Source organism: Globicephala melas, chromosome 3 (assembly GCF_963455315.2).
Source record: "Globicephala melas chromosome 3, mGloMel1.2, whole genome shotgun sequence".
Lineage (NCBI taxonomy): Eukaryota > Metazoa > Chordata > Mammalia > Artiodactyla > Delphinidae > Globicephala > Globicephala melas.
Window position 1 is genome coordinate 136638910 of NC_083316.1, and position 17129 is coordinate 136656038.

General features: G+C 39.5%; 1 protein-coding gene across 1 annotated transcript in view; it reads right to left on the reverse strand.

The window, feature by feature from the left end:
• ATP10B (ATPase phospholipid transporting 10B (putative)) overlaps positions 1-16716 on the reverse strand; it is a 581864-nt gene extending 565148 nt beyond the window's left edge. The window contains 1 exon segment of the mRNA XM_060296561.2: positions 16595-16716. The gene's annotated coding sequence lies outside the window, so the exon portion shown is untranslated.
• Between the last annotated feature and the right edge of the window lie 413 nt (positions 16717-17129).

The following is a 17129-nucleotide window of genomic DNA, read 5'->3' on the forward strand; positions in this document are numbered from 1 at the left end:
GAATATTTGCAGACTGGGAGTAACCTGACAGCTGAGGGCTGGTATCATCTAGAGGAGAATTCACTCACATGTCTGGTGGATAATGTTAGCTGTTGGCCATTACCCCCAAATACTGATATGTAGCCTCTCTTTGTGTTCTTTTTGCATGGACTAGTTAGGGCTTCCTCACTTCATTGGTGACTGAGTTCCAAAAGCAAATGTCCTCAGAGAATAAGACAGAAGTAATGGCATTATATAATCTAGTCTCAGAAGTCAAAATGTCCACCCAGTTCAAGGGGAGAGAGCATTGACTCCACCATTTTATGGAAAAAATGTGGGAAGGTCACATTTTAGAAGAGTATGTGAGGTGGGAGATATTGTTGTAATCATCTTTTGAAAAGAGAATCCGCCACAATTTACTTAAGGCCCTTTATGATTTGATCCCTGCTTACATCTCTATAGCATTGCTGTCACCTGTCTTGAACTCTGCTGTCTAGACATACTGACCTCTTTCCCCTAAATCTACCATATTTACTCGCTTTTGATATTGTTCACAAGACTACCTCTCTCTCTGAAATACTTTCCCATCACATCCTCCCATCCTCCCTACCCTTCCTGGCTAGCTTCCTCCTAGATGTTTTTCCTTACAGCTGACCTCTCCTCCAAACCTGGGTTGTGCCACTCTTTTATCATTTCCAGATAACCCAACACAGTACATGGTAAGTGGTCAAGAAATATTTGTTGAATAAATGGATGTCTCTCCCAAACTAGGGACTTATATCCAAATCACTATGGTTTCCCCTAAGATTTGTACAGTGCTGACCCATTGTAGGTATTCAAAAATATTTGTTGAAAGAATGAAGTTGTGTGTTCTCTCGGTGATCTATAGAGGATTTTTTTTTTTTTTTTGAGAATTCATGGGGCTAGGCAAAGCTCTTAGAAGAAGGATTCATGTTGAGCCTTGCTATACCAATTGCTAACAGAACTCTGCAGACAGAAATCTTGAGTCAATAGTGCTGGCCTCCCAAAGCTTCTTCCAAGTTAATTCTTTCCGCTTCTCACTCAAATCAACAGTGTCTCCACTTAAAGGAAAGAAGCTCAATTGTCACATAAGAATTTACTAAGCAAAGAGCATCCTAAAATTGCTGCCAGAATCTCCAGTGGGGATTGAAAGGAAGAAATTATGTGGGTTTTCCACTATCAAGATGGGTTACAGAGCTATGTGAGCATCTTAGTCTTCCTGTAAACATTGCTATGGTAACTGACAGGTAATTAGCTGTTTATTCTACACACACACACACACACACACACACACACACATGCATACACAGTTTCAAGCTGGAGGCTGCAACAGCCTGGAAGCATAAGGAAAGGAAATCCATTTGCGGACTGTTCTTAAAATTACATTTTTGGAAAGCTTTCCCATTGTGCACCTTCTAGGGAAAGAAAATATTTATGGTATGGATAAGCATTACTAAAAATGATCATATTTTCAACTGTCCCCTTTCACATTCTTCTTTTCATTCCTCTCTTAAAAAGAGAACTTGGGTTTAGAGATCTATCTTAAATTTTGAGTTGAGAAATTGACAGAAAAGATGGCAAAGCAAAGAAATGGAGATATTAATAGCAACACTAACAATGAACTCACCTGTTAAGGAAATACACAAAGAGTCCAAATTTCCTTCCAGCTAGAGGTCAAAATGACTAATTATTTTCTTTGTATTTTCTAACATGCTCCACTGTGCTAATGTGAAAAGGGAATAAAGGTGGATACTAAAAGAGAGCAAATTGCTTATTTCGGCCCGAATTTGTATTATTTTATGAGAAGACTATTAAAGCCTATTGCGCATTTTATTCACATAATTTCTGAACATATTTGTATATAATAACCTTCCACCCATATGTAATTACATCTTATTTGTGCATAATCAAAAGAGGCAGTTGGAAGAAAAACAAGTTCATCATAAGATCTGAAATAGAGATTAAGAAGGGCCTAATTAATACTTTTAAGGAGGAATAAATTCTATCTCAACACACACTTTATAATTGTCATTTAAGTGTCTTGAATCACAACTTTAATTTGAAAAAAACAAAAAACTTGGAAGCAATTATCAGAGTATCTATTTTGTTTTGCTTAAAGGAGCATGGCAACAGATGTTTCTAGTACATGTAGACAGAACCTCAGCTAGCCCAATATTTATTAAATGATAACACATATCACATATCAAATGAGTCTAAAGAGCACATTTTAGAAATTGTGCTAATGTGTTTCTCAGCAAGGGGCCTGTGCTCCTTGATTACTTCTCTCCAGGAAGCCAAGCCTGGTGTCATACATTAGCAAGGAGAGAGTCTGAAGAAAAGTCAAAGAGACAGAGGCAGGAAAGCTACTATGTAAACTCTTGAAAGGAGTCATGATCGGAAATCTCAAAGTGTAATGTGCCTCTCACCAAACTCTAACATCCTGGGTTATAGTTTTCCAGAGGCGTATTTAACAGAAAACAAGTGGGAGGTGTGGCTTCCTCCTCCTGAGTATGGCACTTGAGAATCAACTTGGCGTTAAAGTGAGAAACTAGGGCTATCACCTCTCTTCACATCATTATGTTCCAGATTTCCCAGTCCCAGCCCTTGCCTCCAAAGAGATGAGACTGCTCATGTGGGTTTCAAACATGTGTGGGGAGGGGAAATAATCAGTACCTGCAGCAACTCTTGTGGCTTATAGTTTGGTAACAAGAGGACACACACACACACACACACACACACACACACCCCTCACCTGTTAAGCTGACCCTGACACAACTCTCATTGGGGAGAAGAGCAGATGCAACGTAACTTAGCATCACTTTTCCCTTGGCCCCTGCTGTGGACTGAATTGTGTCCCCTCCAAATTTATAGGGCAAAGCCCTAACCCCTCCCCACCATGTGACTGTATTTGGAGAGAGTACCTATAAGGAGGCGATTAATATTAAATGAGGTCATAAGGGTGGGTCTCTGATCCAATGGGATTGGTATCTTTAGAGAAGGAAACATCAGAGACCTTACTCTCCTCCCTCCTCCCTCTTCCTTTCCACTCCCCCTCCCGCCCCCTGTCCTCATGCCAATGAAAGGTCAGCCCAGGAAGGAAGTGGCCTTTCATCAGAAACAATAGGCTGACACCTTGACCTTGGGCTAACCAGCTTCCAGAACTGTGAGACATACATTTCTGTTGTTTAAGCCTCCCAGTCTGTGGTACTTTGTTATAGAAGCCCAAGCAGACTAATATAGCCCTGAAGGTCTCTGATGGAGCCACATCTGACAAAGACTCTGTCCGTGCATAAGGGATCTTGCTGGAGCAGAGAGCTCCAGTCTTGCTACATCACTGCTCTTTTATACTTAGGGTTCCGTTAATTAGCACTTCTGACTTAAGGCAAATTTACAAACACATAGTACTCCTTTTTCTCTAGCATCATTGCAACACTTGATTGCGGTGGGCCAGGGAGGTATGAGGAGAGAAAAGGAGAGTCAGGTGCTCAGAAGCCATAAACAATATCTCTGCCTCCAGCTTTTTCACCTCCAGGAAAAGCCATTTCCTCGTACTACCTTTTGCTCGGGGACAGTTCATCGATGTCCACTGTGATGGCTAAAACAAGGATTGTTTCTTATCCTTACTGTAATTCCGACAACACTGCGTAGGGTTATTAACCTTATTCTTTCAGCTGAGGCATCTGAGAAACACCGTCATGTCCTCAAGATCACTGGTCTAGATTCAGGATTTGAATCCAGGTCTGGTTGACCTCAAAGCTCAAACCGGTGATTCTAATAAATTCATCCAAAGTGTTCTATGGAGTGGATGAAAATTTACGAAATACTGAACCAACCTGATAAACTAATCCAAGATTAGCTATTTGCTTAATAAAGTACTCTTCACTGGTGATATTCTTAAATCTTAATAAATACCATTTAGTTATAGAGATCTTTTCAAATTAAGAAGTGAGTTTTTGGCCTTTATAGTTAGATGTGTAAGAAGACTTTTCCGTAGGAAAAGAGTATTAAAAGCTCTTGGTCATGTTTGTGGTTACTCTAAACCATGAAAAGGATCCAGAAGACAAAATTCCACTTTCAAAGGTTAGTACACGACAATGAAAAATACCAGATGTGGGTTAGGGTGTTAGGATTATGATTCTGTGTTTTTAAAAATTTTTCAGGATTTCTGTAATGTTATTAATTGCCTTTGTGATAAAAATTTTACCACAACATTTACTGAAAACTTACTATTAAGGTCTAAATACTTAATGCATAATTAACTCATATAATCCTCATAACAGTCTTGTGAGTTAATTTCTATCATTTTGCATTGTTATTTTACAGATAAGGAAACTGAATCCCTGAGAGGTTTAAAGCTAGTAAATGACAGAACCAGGATATAAAGCCAGGCATTCTTTCACCAGGGACCATGCACTGAACTCCTCCAGTAAGCTGTTTCTTGAATGAGTGAATCTAGTGAAAGAGAGAGGTCCAGAGCATTCAAATTTGGAGGTCTAAGATAGGGGAGTTGGGGAAGGAGGTGGGACAGGGCAGCTAAGAAGGTAGACAAAGACCTCAGATTCAGATGAGGTGGCAGAAAGAGCTTTGCTCTGTGGCAGTCTTTCTGAAGTTAACGTATCATGTGAAATTAATTACCAGTTCTAAAATAAACGAGTGGCTTTATATCCTTATATCCTCAGCCACAATAATCATATTCTATGCTTTGTTTCACTCAGTCTCTCATCACAAAATTACAAGGTAAATGCCTTTAATGGGTATCCTTTAGCTTCATAATTAACAATCTTGCATAACAAATTATTTTTTAGGTAATCCCATCTGGAAAGGGCAACAGCTATAGTATTACAGTGGTTTGTAAATAATAGAAATAGAATGCATTGCCTGGAAGCCAGGGCGCTAAATACTCAGGTCAAGCAAAATGACTCCCTGATATTTTGGATTACCCCATTACCACCTCAAAAATAACCACATAGGTAATATTAGTTATACTCAGTGTGTGGCTACAATAATACAAATCAGTCTGGGAGAGCAAATATCTACCTACTGCTTAATGGTTTCACATGGGCAATGAATTTCATCTTATCTGAGGAAAGATGTTGTGGTGATGTTAGCAAGGTCAGCATTTAGTTCATCTACAAAGAAAAGGAAAGTGATTTCCTTCATCTATATAGTCAAACATTTATCCATCATTCTATTCTATCTACCCACACAGCCACCCATCCATTTATCCATCCATCCACTCATGGATCCATCCATCTATCTTCTCAGCCACCTACTGATCTAATGAGTATCCGTTGAACACCTACAATGAGTGTGTGTCAGGCAAGAAATGCACATCTGCTGCTGTGGATCTTGTCTGGGCACTTTCTCTTCTTTTGTTCCTAGTCCATTATTTTTTTTCTAAGTGTAGTCTGTGCACCATCTGCCACAGAATATCCTAGGGATCTTATTAAAAACATGTACTCCAGGCACCCATCTACTTTCCCTAGTTTATTAGGATTACTGGCAGGGATCTTTTTTAAATTCTGAAGATAAATTTAATCCATTATAGCTTAAGAAACACTAACCTGGACCAATTCTGTTTCATAAGAATTCTTCTAAAAAGGGTTCAGAGAAAAGAATCAACTATAGCCATTCATTCAGAGGTATTTATTAGTTTCTGGATGCAAAGAGCTGATGATCTAGAGATAAAGAAGTGCGCATAGGATACTCAAGACCTTGAAGGGACCTTTGTAGGGGTTGACTTTCCCTAGTCTGACCTCTAAGGAGGCAAGAGCTGAGACTGAGAGAGGGTAAAATCAAAGATCTCTGAGAATTCTCAGACAATCATGGCTGTCCATTTATTTACATTTAATGACCTTTTCTGGCCTCTGACCATTTAACTTTCATTTCAGAAGACTTCATTCCTGACTGTCTTTGAATTTGGAATCAGGATCCCAGACTACTTGTATGATCGTAGATAAGTCACCTAACTTCTCTGATCTTTAGATTCTTTAACTGCAAAATGGGAAGAATTATACCATGTGACCCTCGGGGTGTTTTGAAACAAATGTTGATATTACGTTCCTTTTGTTTCTGTAGCTTTGCTCATCACTGAATTATGCTGTGGTTGGTCCTCAGCTCTCTCCCACTCCCTAACCATGCTAGACCTGTGTACTGTATATTCCTTCCATTGAATTCCTCTCCATCTATCTACCCCAAATAGCTCAAACCTCTTCTTTACTTTCAAATTTGTGTTGAATATGGAGAGTGGTCTATTCACGTACCTGCATGTTAGGAGCTAACAATCCAGTTGTGCCCAAGAAGTTGAATTTTGAAAAATGTAGAACAGGAGTTGCTCCCATAGAGATGTACAAAACAGTGAAGTAGCAACCAATGTACAATTTAAGAGGAGATGGCATTCCAAAAAACCAATGGGAATCCACACCAAATATGAATAATAAAATTCCAGAAATGCTTCCTTTACAAATTTCACCATCAGAACATCATTCAGAATCACTCAATCACTTATTAATTTACTTATCTACTGATTGATTGATTTTCTATGTTTCACACAATATGTTGGGGGCTGAGGTTCTGGCAATGAATGAAAGAATTAGGATGCCTTCTCTCACAGAGCTTATAGTCTAGTAGGAGAGTAGAACCATGTTATTTTATACATGTGGACAGAGAGACAAAACAAGCCCTTGAGAATGAAGACTACTGATATTCCAGCAAGTCAGTTTTGTCTGTAGTTGGAAATTAGACTTGAATCACGTAGATCTATAGGGGATGGAAAAAGGATTGGGGAGGAAAAAATATTGGAAAGAGAGGTTTATATTTTCATGAGAGTAAAGGTGATAAATTTTTAGGACTCTATCTCTGGGACTCTATCTCTGTTTCCTAGCTCTAAAATGATTACCTTTGCAATGCCCATGATCATATCCAAAATTCCTCCCACTAGGTAGTTTTGATACATCAGTAAAGTGGTGGGTGACCTCTCAGAAGCAGAGGTATTTGGTGCTAATGTATGTGCTGGAATGAAGTGGTCCATGAACTTGATCTTTCTTTTCTGAAGCTAAAGTGACAAACGACACACAATGAAGGTCAGAGGAACTGGATGAGAAGAAACAACACCCATAAACTTGCCCTGGTTCTATATAGGGGCTGATTCCTGGAAGCACTGAGGTACACACAGCTGACAAATATCACCTCCAAGATCATCAAGTAGTCACGTCCAATAGAGGGAAGTGGTTTAGCCAAGGTCACGAAGGATGTTGGCAAAAGAGTCAAGGTGACAGTACAGGTCTTTCAATTTTTATTCTAGTGTTCTCTTGGCCGAGCACATCACAATACCTCCATGAACTGAAACTTTATACGGCTGTCTGAGAGGCCACTCATCTCTCTCCAGAAGCTACTGACAAAGAAACCATTTTTCACTGAATATGTCACATGCAGGTGAGAGACCCATAGCAGATGCCCCATGATCTCGGTAACCAGCACATCAGTCAATTTTCATCTTCCATGGTGAGGAGGCACTGCACAGAGCAAGACACTCTGAATCTGGGGCTGCAGCTCACATCAAGAAAGGTTCCACTCAAAAGGCTTTGTGCCATAAAACTGACACCTATTATCCTCCTCACTGTTGTTAGTGTTAAAATCACCAGCCTTGTCCACGCAACTAACGTTAACATGTGCCAGACACTTCAGGTGGTAAAGAATTCAAATGGTGTAATGGCATATTGATATATTCTTACTTACTATGCATGAATTCAGCTCTGCACTGTTCTCCCCACTACTCTCCCCCCACAAAAAAAAGTGTGTAGGGGGAGAGAGAGAGAAGTAGGAGAGGAACACAGAGAGAAAAAATGTGAAGAATACTGGCAATTTTCTTCTCCCGTTCCCAAATATCTTTGCCACTTGGCAGAAATAATGGTTAGAATAAATAAATTCTAACCATTAGATTCTTCTCTTCAGGTAAAACTTTTGGCAAATTGCCCATTACCTGGCATGAGGGAGAGATACTAACATTGGGCATTGACTTCCTGCCAGGTATTCTGTGAAAAGCTCTCACACACATTGTCCCAGTTAATCTTTCCAATAGCCTTACAAGCCAACTGATATCTTGCATAGCAAGGGTTCTGGAATCTTGACACAGAAAAACGGTTTATATGACAATATTACCTTTCATTTGTGCTAGGATTTACGGTTTTCAAAGTATATCCACATGCATAATCTTACTAAACGCAATTATTTTTAGATGAAAATAATAGGAACATTGGTTGTCTTTCTGGTAAGTATCCTTTCCTTTGGTAAATATCTCCTTTTCAGTGGTCTTAGGGATGTCAGTCATGGCGCTCATGAGCAACTGCTCTGCTCTACCATACTGCCGACACACAAGGTTGAGCATACTACCAGCCTGACTTCTCAGATGACTGCATTCTCCTGGTTCCTTGAGTTTTAATGTATGGACCAGGGAGAAACGGTGAGATCCTTCTTCCTTTTGGATAGTGAGTCAATGCAAAAAGCTTGGGGCAACCAATGGTCATACTTATTGTCACATGGAAAGAGTCAATATGAGAAAATGTCTAATTAAAAAAAAGGGTTAGAGTTTGGATTAGGTTGAAAGAAGGAGGGTTGAGAGAAGATGTTGTCATTGATAAACACTTGGATCCAGCAAAGCCTGAGGTCTTCACCTCCCTTGAACATCAATTATGTAAGCCAATGATTTCTTTCTTAAGCTAGTTTAATCTGTGTTTCTGTAATTTTCATGACTAATACACCTACAGAACAGAAACCAGAACCAGAATTCTGGTCTTTTCTGATGTCTACTCCAGTGCTCTTTCTCCTAAACTATGACGTCCAGGGAAACGTGGTGCTTGTGAAATCATCAAGAGAAGGCATATCACATGGGGTAGCAGAGTTGAAAATACTCTGCTTTTAAAGGAAAGAAGAATAAGTGTGAAACTCATGGCTCAAATTAGGAAAGAGCAAAATGAAGAGAATTAGTTCTCTTAGGAAGTTAGTTAGAAGTTAGAAGAGAATTAGTTCTTCTTAGGAAGTAACTGCAATGAAGACAAGTATATTTCTTTCCTAATTTTGTCAGTAACTACCCCTAGAAATTAAACCCAGCTGTCACCACTTCTGACTCCAAGGCAAGGATCCTTGTCAAGGAATTCACAGCTTCATTACTTAGGCACGGTAACTTAAAATAGGGGTGGTTTCACCTTTCTTTCCATCTTTACCACTGTTTTCTACAACTGGCCCTTCCGACCTGCTTAGAATATGTTAATTTACAGAATGTAGTCATTTCCCTTATCAGCCCCTCCAGGCAGTTGGCAAGAAGTATTTTCAGCTACAGACCTTGCAATCAGCCACTCAGACCTGCTGGCTTCCTGTGCCCTGACAGATAGAGCTAATTAGCACTCAGCAGCTTTTAGGCATTATCTCTGGCTCCAGAACATCCCCATAAATGAGGGGCAGACCTGTCTCCACCCCCAAAGGACAAGAAGAAAGTCTCAGATATTTGGAGGTTAAACAACTTTCTAAAAGTTCCTCCCTCTCTCTGAATTCCACTTACCCTTTCATGGTCATCTCATAGCCCATTGTTTCTGAGCAGCCTTAGGAGACTACATCAACCTTTGAAAATATTTTCTTTGTCATGTAGATTTGTATATCATTTTCTTACCACACTGTCACCATATACAGTACAACTGGTGACATAATCCTCACCCATCCATCTATCCATCCATCCATCCATCCATCCATCCATCCAACCATGTAGTCAACCAGCCTTTACTGAGTGCCTACTCTATGTCAAACACAAGTGGATTCATAGAACCAAGCAGAAAGAGAGCTTAGTTATATACTAGTTGGGAAAGAAGGGTAACAGATATGTCAATGTATAACTGATTCACTTTGCTGTACACCTGAAACTAACACAACACTGTAAATCAACTATACTCCAGTAAAAATTTTTTAAAAAGAAAACAAATTAGCAAGATAATTAGATATCATGATGAGAACTACTGAGTTACTAAATCAAATCATGGTATGTAGAGTGAAGGGAGGAATGAGTAGTTAGAGGAGGCTTCTCTAAGGAGCTGACAGGCAAACTCAGATGACGAAGAGTCAGCCAAGCAGAGATGCAGGCATGGACATCTTCCAGGAAGAAGGAAGCACTAAGTACAAAGGCCTTGGTGTGGAAATGAGGCCTGTGCATTTCAAAAAGAGAAGGAAGTTCAGTGTAGCTGGAGCAAAATGAGTGAGGGAGGGGATGGCTTCCGAAGAGGTCCAGGATTCAGCCCTTTGAATTTTCTTCTGACTGCAGTGGATGGTCATTGGAACACTTTTACACCATCATGTAACAGGAACTGAATTAAGCTTTGAAAAGATCACTCTTGTTGCTAAGTGGAGACTGGACTGGGGGGGCAGCAGACAAGCATGGTAGCATAGAGCAGATTCACTATCACATTCTTAGTATGTGCCTGCCTCTCCACTTATGTGCTGAGCGCTCCACTTCTATTCCTGCTGGATCCCTTTAGAGCCCAGAGAGACATTGGTTATTTTTGTATTTTATAAATGAAGAACCAGTTGGGAATTTCCCCAATATCATAATTATTAAGTGGCTGAGCTGGGAATGCACCTCCAAATAACTCCAAAGCCTTTGTGCTTAAATGCTTTATTTATTGCAACATACTGTGTCATAAACCCTTGACCTTTATAAACTTAATGATCAAGGTTTTGATTAATTTTAAGAAACAAATGTCCCATGTTGTATTAACTTTAATTTTGTGGAAACAACCACTTATGTGCACTATAAGCGTGGTATGTAACAGGGAGGCACTTAAAGAGTGAGTGGTCCTCTACTTCCCTGGTGGCGCAGTGATTAAGAATCCACCTGCCAATGCAGGGGACACGGGTTCGAGCCCTGGTCCGGGAAGATCCCACATGCTGCGGAGAAACTAAGCCCACGCACCACAGCTACTGAAGGCTGTACACCTAGAGCCCATGCTCTGCAATGAGAAGCCACTGCAACGAGAAGCCCGTGTACTGCATCGAAGAGTAGCCCCGCTCACCACAATTAGAGAAAGGCCATGTGCAGCAACAAAGACCCAACGCAGCCAAAAATAAATACAAATAAATAAATAAATAAATTTATTAAAAAAAAAAAGAGTGAGTGGTCCTTCAGCCATATGCAATATCTCTTGTGGAATGTCTCTCTAGAGGCTGAGCATAAGAAACATATGATTCTCCAGGGAACTGTGAATCAGGAACAATTTTTTCTGATATAGAGATGTAAGAATGTGAAGAGAATGCTTACGTTTTTTAAATATTACCGCTTTTTTGAAAGAATTTATATGCCATGGAAATATATGCAAATCGGGACTTTTTGAATATCTGTGGATGTACTCTTCCAAATGTCAAGGCTCTAGAGTGTATCCATCACCAGGCCCTTTCAGTCAGGCTGCCAGACTTTGCTCTGTCCTGTCAATCTCACTTTATAATTTACACATGAAAACCTAACTTTGACTCCAGAATTCAATAGCCATAAACTCCATGATGAAATTAAATAAGTTATGCAAATTTTCAAATCTGGTACCAAGATCTTGGAAGCATCAAAATATTTGGGGAATTTTCTTTTCAAAGGGAAGAATGGCAAGTTGGGGTGAGGTTCAACTTAGAGGTCACTGGGTAGAAAAGAATTCTTTTCTGGCTTTTCGAGGGAAATAGTAGAACATCAGTCTCCAGCTACTCTGTGGGGTGGGAGCTGTTCAGAGGAATCAACAAAACCCACATAGTCTCTCCTAAAGTGGACAGAGTACCACCCCATTATGCACCCTTTGTACCTGTCCAAGCCTCTTTTCCTCCTCTTAGAACATACCTGCATTAGGTCTTTTCCTTTTGGGGGACCAAGGATTCATCTAATTATCTGCTTATACACCTCAGAGTAATATAATCACCCCAGCTAAGGCAATGACATTTTACCAGCGACTTTATTAGGACAGGACCTATCCCAAAGACCCAGATGCTAGAGCAGACCTGTGTGTAAGAAATGTCTGGATATCCAGGCCCCATGGTTCCTTAACTACCTTATTTACTCAGTTACTCCAGTTACTTATTAAGGAAAATGCCACAGATATGCCTCAAACACAAGATAGTGGTAGACTGTAGTGTCTAAAGAATAGAAAAATCATCCAGAAGGTTCTAGGATTAGCAAATAGCCTCCACTTTTCTCTCTATATTTCATTTAGTTAACAAACTTTTACTGAACATCTACTATGCAACAGGCACTGTTCTAGATGCTTGGGAAACATCAGTGAACTAAACAGACAAAAAATCCCTGCCTCCCATTCACAATACCCAAGAAGTGAAAGCAACCTAAATGTTCATCAGTGGATAAACAAAATGTGGTATACATATACAACTAAATACTGTACGGCCTTGAAAGAAAAATACCATATGATCCAGCAATCCCACTCCTGGGCATATAGCCACAGAAAACCATACTTCGAAAAGATACATGCACCACAATTTTCACTGCAGCACTATTCACAATAGATAAGACAGAGAAACAACCTAAATGTCCATCAACAGATGAAGGGATAAAGATGTGGTACATATATACAACAGAATATTATGCAGCCATAAAAAAGAATGAAATAATGTCATTTGTAGCAACATGGATGGACCTAGAGGTTATCACACTAAGTGAAGTAAGTCAGAGGAAGACAAATATCATACAATATCACTTATATGTGGAATCTAAAAAATGGTACAAATGACCTCATTTACAAAACAGAAACAGACTCACAGACTTAGAAAACAAATTTATGGTTACCGAAGGGGAAAGGTGGGAGGGATAAATTAGGAGGTTGGGATTAACATATACACACTGCTATATATAAACTAGATAATTAACAAGTATCTACTGTATAGCACAGGGAACTCTACTCTGGATTAACCTATTTGGGAAAAGAATCCGAAAAAGAATAGATGTGTATATATATATATGTATAACTGAATCACTTTGCTGTACACCTGAAACTAACACAACATTGTAAATCACCGTACTCCAATATCAAATAAAACTTTACAAAAAATCATAAAAAAGAAAGACAATCCTGTCATTTGTTACAATATGGATCAGGCTTGAGGACATTACACTAAGTGAAATAAGCCAGTCACAAAAGGACAAACACTATATGATTCCACTTATATGAGGTATCCAGAATCGTCAAATTCATGGTAATAGAAAGTCAAATGGTGGTTACCAGGTGCTGGGAGGAGGGAGATAAGGGGAGTTGTTTAATGGATATAGAGTTCCAGTTGGGTAAGATGTAAAAATTATGGAGATCTGTTTCACAACCAATGTAAATATTCTTAACACTATTGAACTGTACGCTTAAAATTGATTAAGATGATAATTTACGATATATGTTTTTACCACAATTGAAAATATATTCCAGCCTCATGGAGCTTATATTCTAGTGAGACTAGGGGTGCAGTGGGGCTAAATGAAAGTATACACTAAACATAATAAGGAAAGAATATAGTCTGTTAGAAGGTAAGTACTCGAAAAAAGTAAAGGATAAAATAGGGGAGGATTTGAAGGGCCAGTTGCAGAGGGAAGTTCATTGTTAAATAAATAGCATATAAAACCTCATTAAAGGTAATACGTGAGCAAAAGCATGATGCCAGTGAGTGAGTTAGCTAAACACATAACCATGGTGGGGATGGGGGAAGGTGGGGTTGATGTGGTGGTGAAGGCGAGCATTTAAGGCAAAGAGAACAGGTAGAACAGACCCAGTGGTGGGAATATGCCTGTTATATTAGAGGAACAGCAAGAAAGCCAGTAGGTTTTCCCTTTCCAGATACTCATCATGCCTGGGGCCATTCAACAAAGCAGAGGTCAGTGTCTTTGTGGGGATGGTGATTAGAATTTTACTCTAAGGCCCACCGATATTCTGTGCATGTGTTAATATCCGTAAAGTTCCCAATATTGTACAAGGGGCTAAAGATAAAAAGGTAAGCAAGATAGGCATGCCCTCGCTGCCAAGAGGGAAGAGGGGAGAGTTAGTCCACAGGCAATGGCAGTCGCTGCAGTCAGTATCTGATAGGGATGGAAGAGGACTAACTTCATAGGGGAGGTCAGAGAAGGCCTCCCTGAAAATGGACCGAACGTTCTAGCCAAGATGTCAAGAAGTTAGCCAGAAAATGAGCAAGGGGAACAGTGCTCTGGGTGATGGGGTAGCATGTTGGAAGGCCTGGAGGCAAGATGACACAGCGCATATTGGGAACTGAAACAAGTCTAGCATGAATAGAGTGTAGGAGAAAAGGGTACATCACGAGCATAATGGGGGAGAAAGATGCTGGGAGATATCGTGAGGGCCTTAAACAGCTTAAAAGCTGTTATAAGAAATTTTTTTAATTTAAGAAAAATATTTATAAATTGTTTTAAAGTGGGAAGTAATGTAACTAAATTTTACCCTTTTTTTTCTTTTTTGGTATGAAATTGGTCTCTTCATACTTTTTGGCTCATTACCATATTCCCATCATTGACCCACGTATGGTCTGCTTTTACTGATTAGTTATTCTTAATAATTTAATAACACCTTTGGACTCACTACTCATTATGAAAGCTATGAGGCTTTGACAGAAGTCTTTATCTCTTTCCTCCAACCACCCTGTCCCATAGCCCTGCCCTTCCCAGGTCAAGGTAACAGTTACCCTAAATTCTGAGTTTATCCTTCTCTTGTTTTCTTTTTTTGTTTGAAGTTTTACAACCCTATGTATTTTTTTAACATTGTGAATTGTGGTAAAAAATATATAACAAAATTTACCATCTTAATCACTGTTAAGTGTATGATTCAGTAGGGTTACAAATATTCACATTGTTGTGAAACAGATATCCAGAATTATTTTATCTTGCAAAACTGAAATTATATCCATCTGACATCAACCTTCCATTTTTCCCTCTCCCTACCCCTCTCAACCACCATTCTACTTTCTGTTTCTATGATTTTGACTGTTTAGTTACCTAGTATAAGTGGAATCATACAGTACTTGTCTTTTTATGACTATGTCTTTTTATGACTATGTCTTTTTATGACTATGACTTTTTATGACTTGTCTTTTTATTTCACATAGCATAGTGTCCTCAGGGTTTATCTGTGTTATAGCATGCAACAGAATTTTCTTCTTCTTTAAGACTGAATAATATTCCATTGAAAAAAATATATAATATCACTTAAAGTATTTTTAAAATGTATACTTTATTTTGGCAAGAGCACTCTGGTTGCTATTGGTGGAGTTTGGAGGGAGATGAAATAGCCCACAGGAGTGGACTATGATGGAGGCTATGATGTCCAAATTGTACTAGTGGAATTAGTCCTTATATTCCCGGCATTCCCACATGCAAGGGCAATTGACCAGAGTTCCCAAGCTAGGGTACCACATGCTTTGGGCATGAAGCTTGGTGTCTGGGAATTATCTGCCTCTTGGTGAATCTGCCATGATTCTTAGAAATCCACTCATTTCTCACTGTGTGAGAGTAGATCATCCGTATTAGCTGACATCTGCGGAGTTCAAAAGGCTGGCAGTGGGCAGGAAGACCCCTATTCTTCCTCAAATGACCAAAGCATTTTCTCCCATTTTCTTTCCCAACAGAAAAATCCTTAGGGTAAACAACAAGGTCCTACAGTATAGCACAGGCAACTATATTCAATATCTTGTAACAAACCATAACAGAAAAGAATATGAAAAAGAATATGTATATGTATGTATAACTGAATCACTTTGCTGTACAGCAGGAACTAACACAACATTGTAAATCAACTATACTTCAATAAAAAAAATCCTCAAATTGAGTATCAGACACAGAAATGAGAATTTTGAACAGTATCTTCCTTTCTTTCTCATTAATTCATGCATGACCTCTTTCTGGAACTCTTGTGAATAAACAGAAATTTAATGGGGTCAGAAAGGATTAAGATGGAACTCTTATAGACCAAAATAGTGGGATGGGAGGGTGGGGAAAAAGGCAGGAGGGAGAGAGAGTATTATGTGAGACCAGAAAAGGAGTCAGTCAATGAGATGCAGAAGGAAGTATGCAAGGGAGTATGTTTACTGGGGCATACAGTATTACACAAGCTACAAAAACAAGTAGAAGAGGTGGTGGAAGAGGCAGAGGGAGAGCAGAGAAAAGGGGGTGGCCAGAGGTGGGAATCGGCCCAATGAAATGGCGCCAACTCCCAGAGAGATTGCTGAGGGCTTCCAACCTGCAGACCCATCTGTCACCTCGGATTCTAGGGCAAACCTCATTAGTGTGAGGGGCACCCCACGGCTCAGTCCCTACCCCCGGGACCTCAGATCCCCATCTGGCAAGCTAACAGAACAAGTCTGCCACGGGTTTGCATTCTCTCACACGCTCTTTTTCTGATAAGAAAAATGAACGTTTTCCACTATTTATTTGGTATTATTGGTTGTGCCACGCTGTTATTCTAGTCTTAGGAATCACACTAACTTGATTTTAAGCTGACTGTTGAAGAAAGCTAGTAACTTAACTCTTTGTGTCATTAAACTTTGAAAAGCAAATCCTCATTCCTAGTCATCCTACCTGGCAGGTGGTCGAAGACATCCACCAGACTTCCAAACTGTGGCACCTGGGATGCAGGCCAGATGCTTCAGGGCTGGGGTTACTCAGAAGGCCAAAGGGTCACATACTTCATGAGATGTTCTATTTCTTCCTGGAAAGAAATGGGAGGAGTTAGGGGGATACTGCAAATCTAGAGATTTACATTTCTAGTGGTGAAAAATGCTATCCATAGGAACCACAAAGAAAGTGAAATATAACTTATTCAAGGAACATCCATGCACATAACCAGGGCTTACTTGAGGATAGTTAAACACTCTTATAGGTGAGCGTCCTCTGCCAAAGCTGTAAATTCATTCTTATTACGTATTTGAGGGCTTGGTACTCTCTCTGCATCTACTTAATTCTTTTATTTATTCAACAAATCTGTATCAACTGCTTACTCCATGCCAGCACTGTGATAAGTACTGCGGCTATAGTCAGTCATGTAAAAGACAGATTTTATTTTTCTTGCCCTCATGGTGCTTACAATTTCGTATGATGATTGAGGATGCACAAT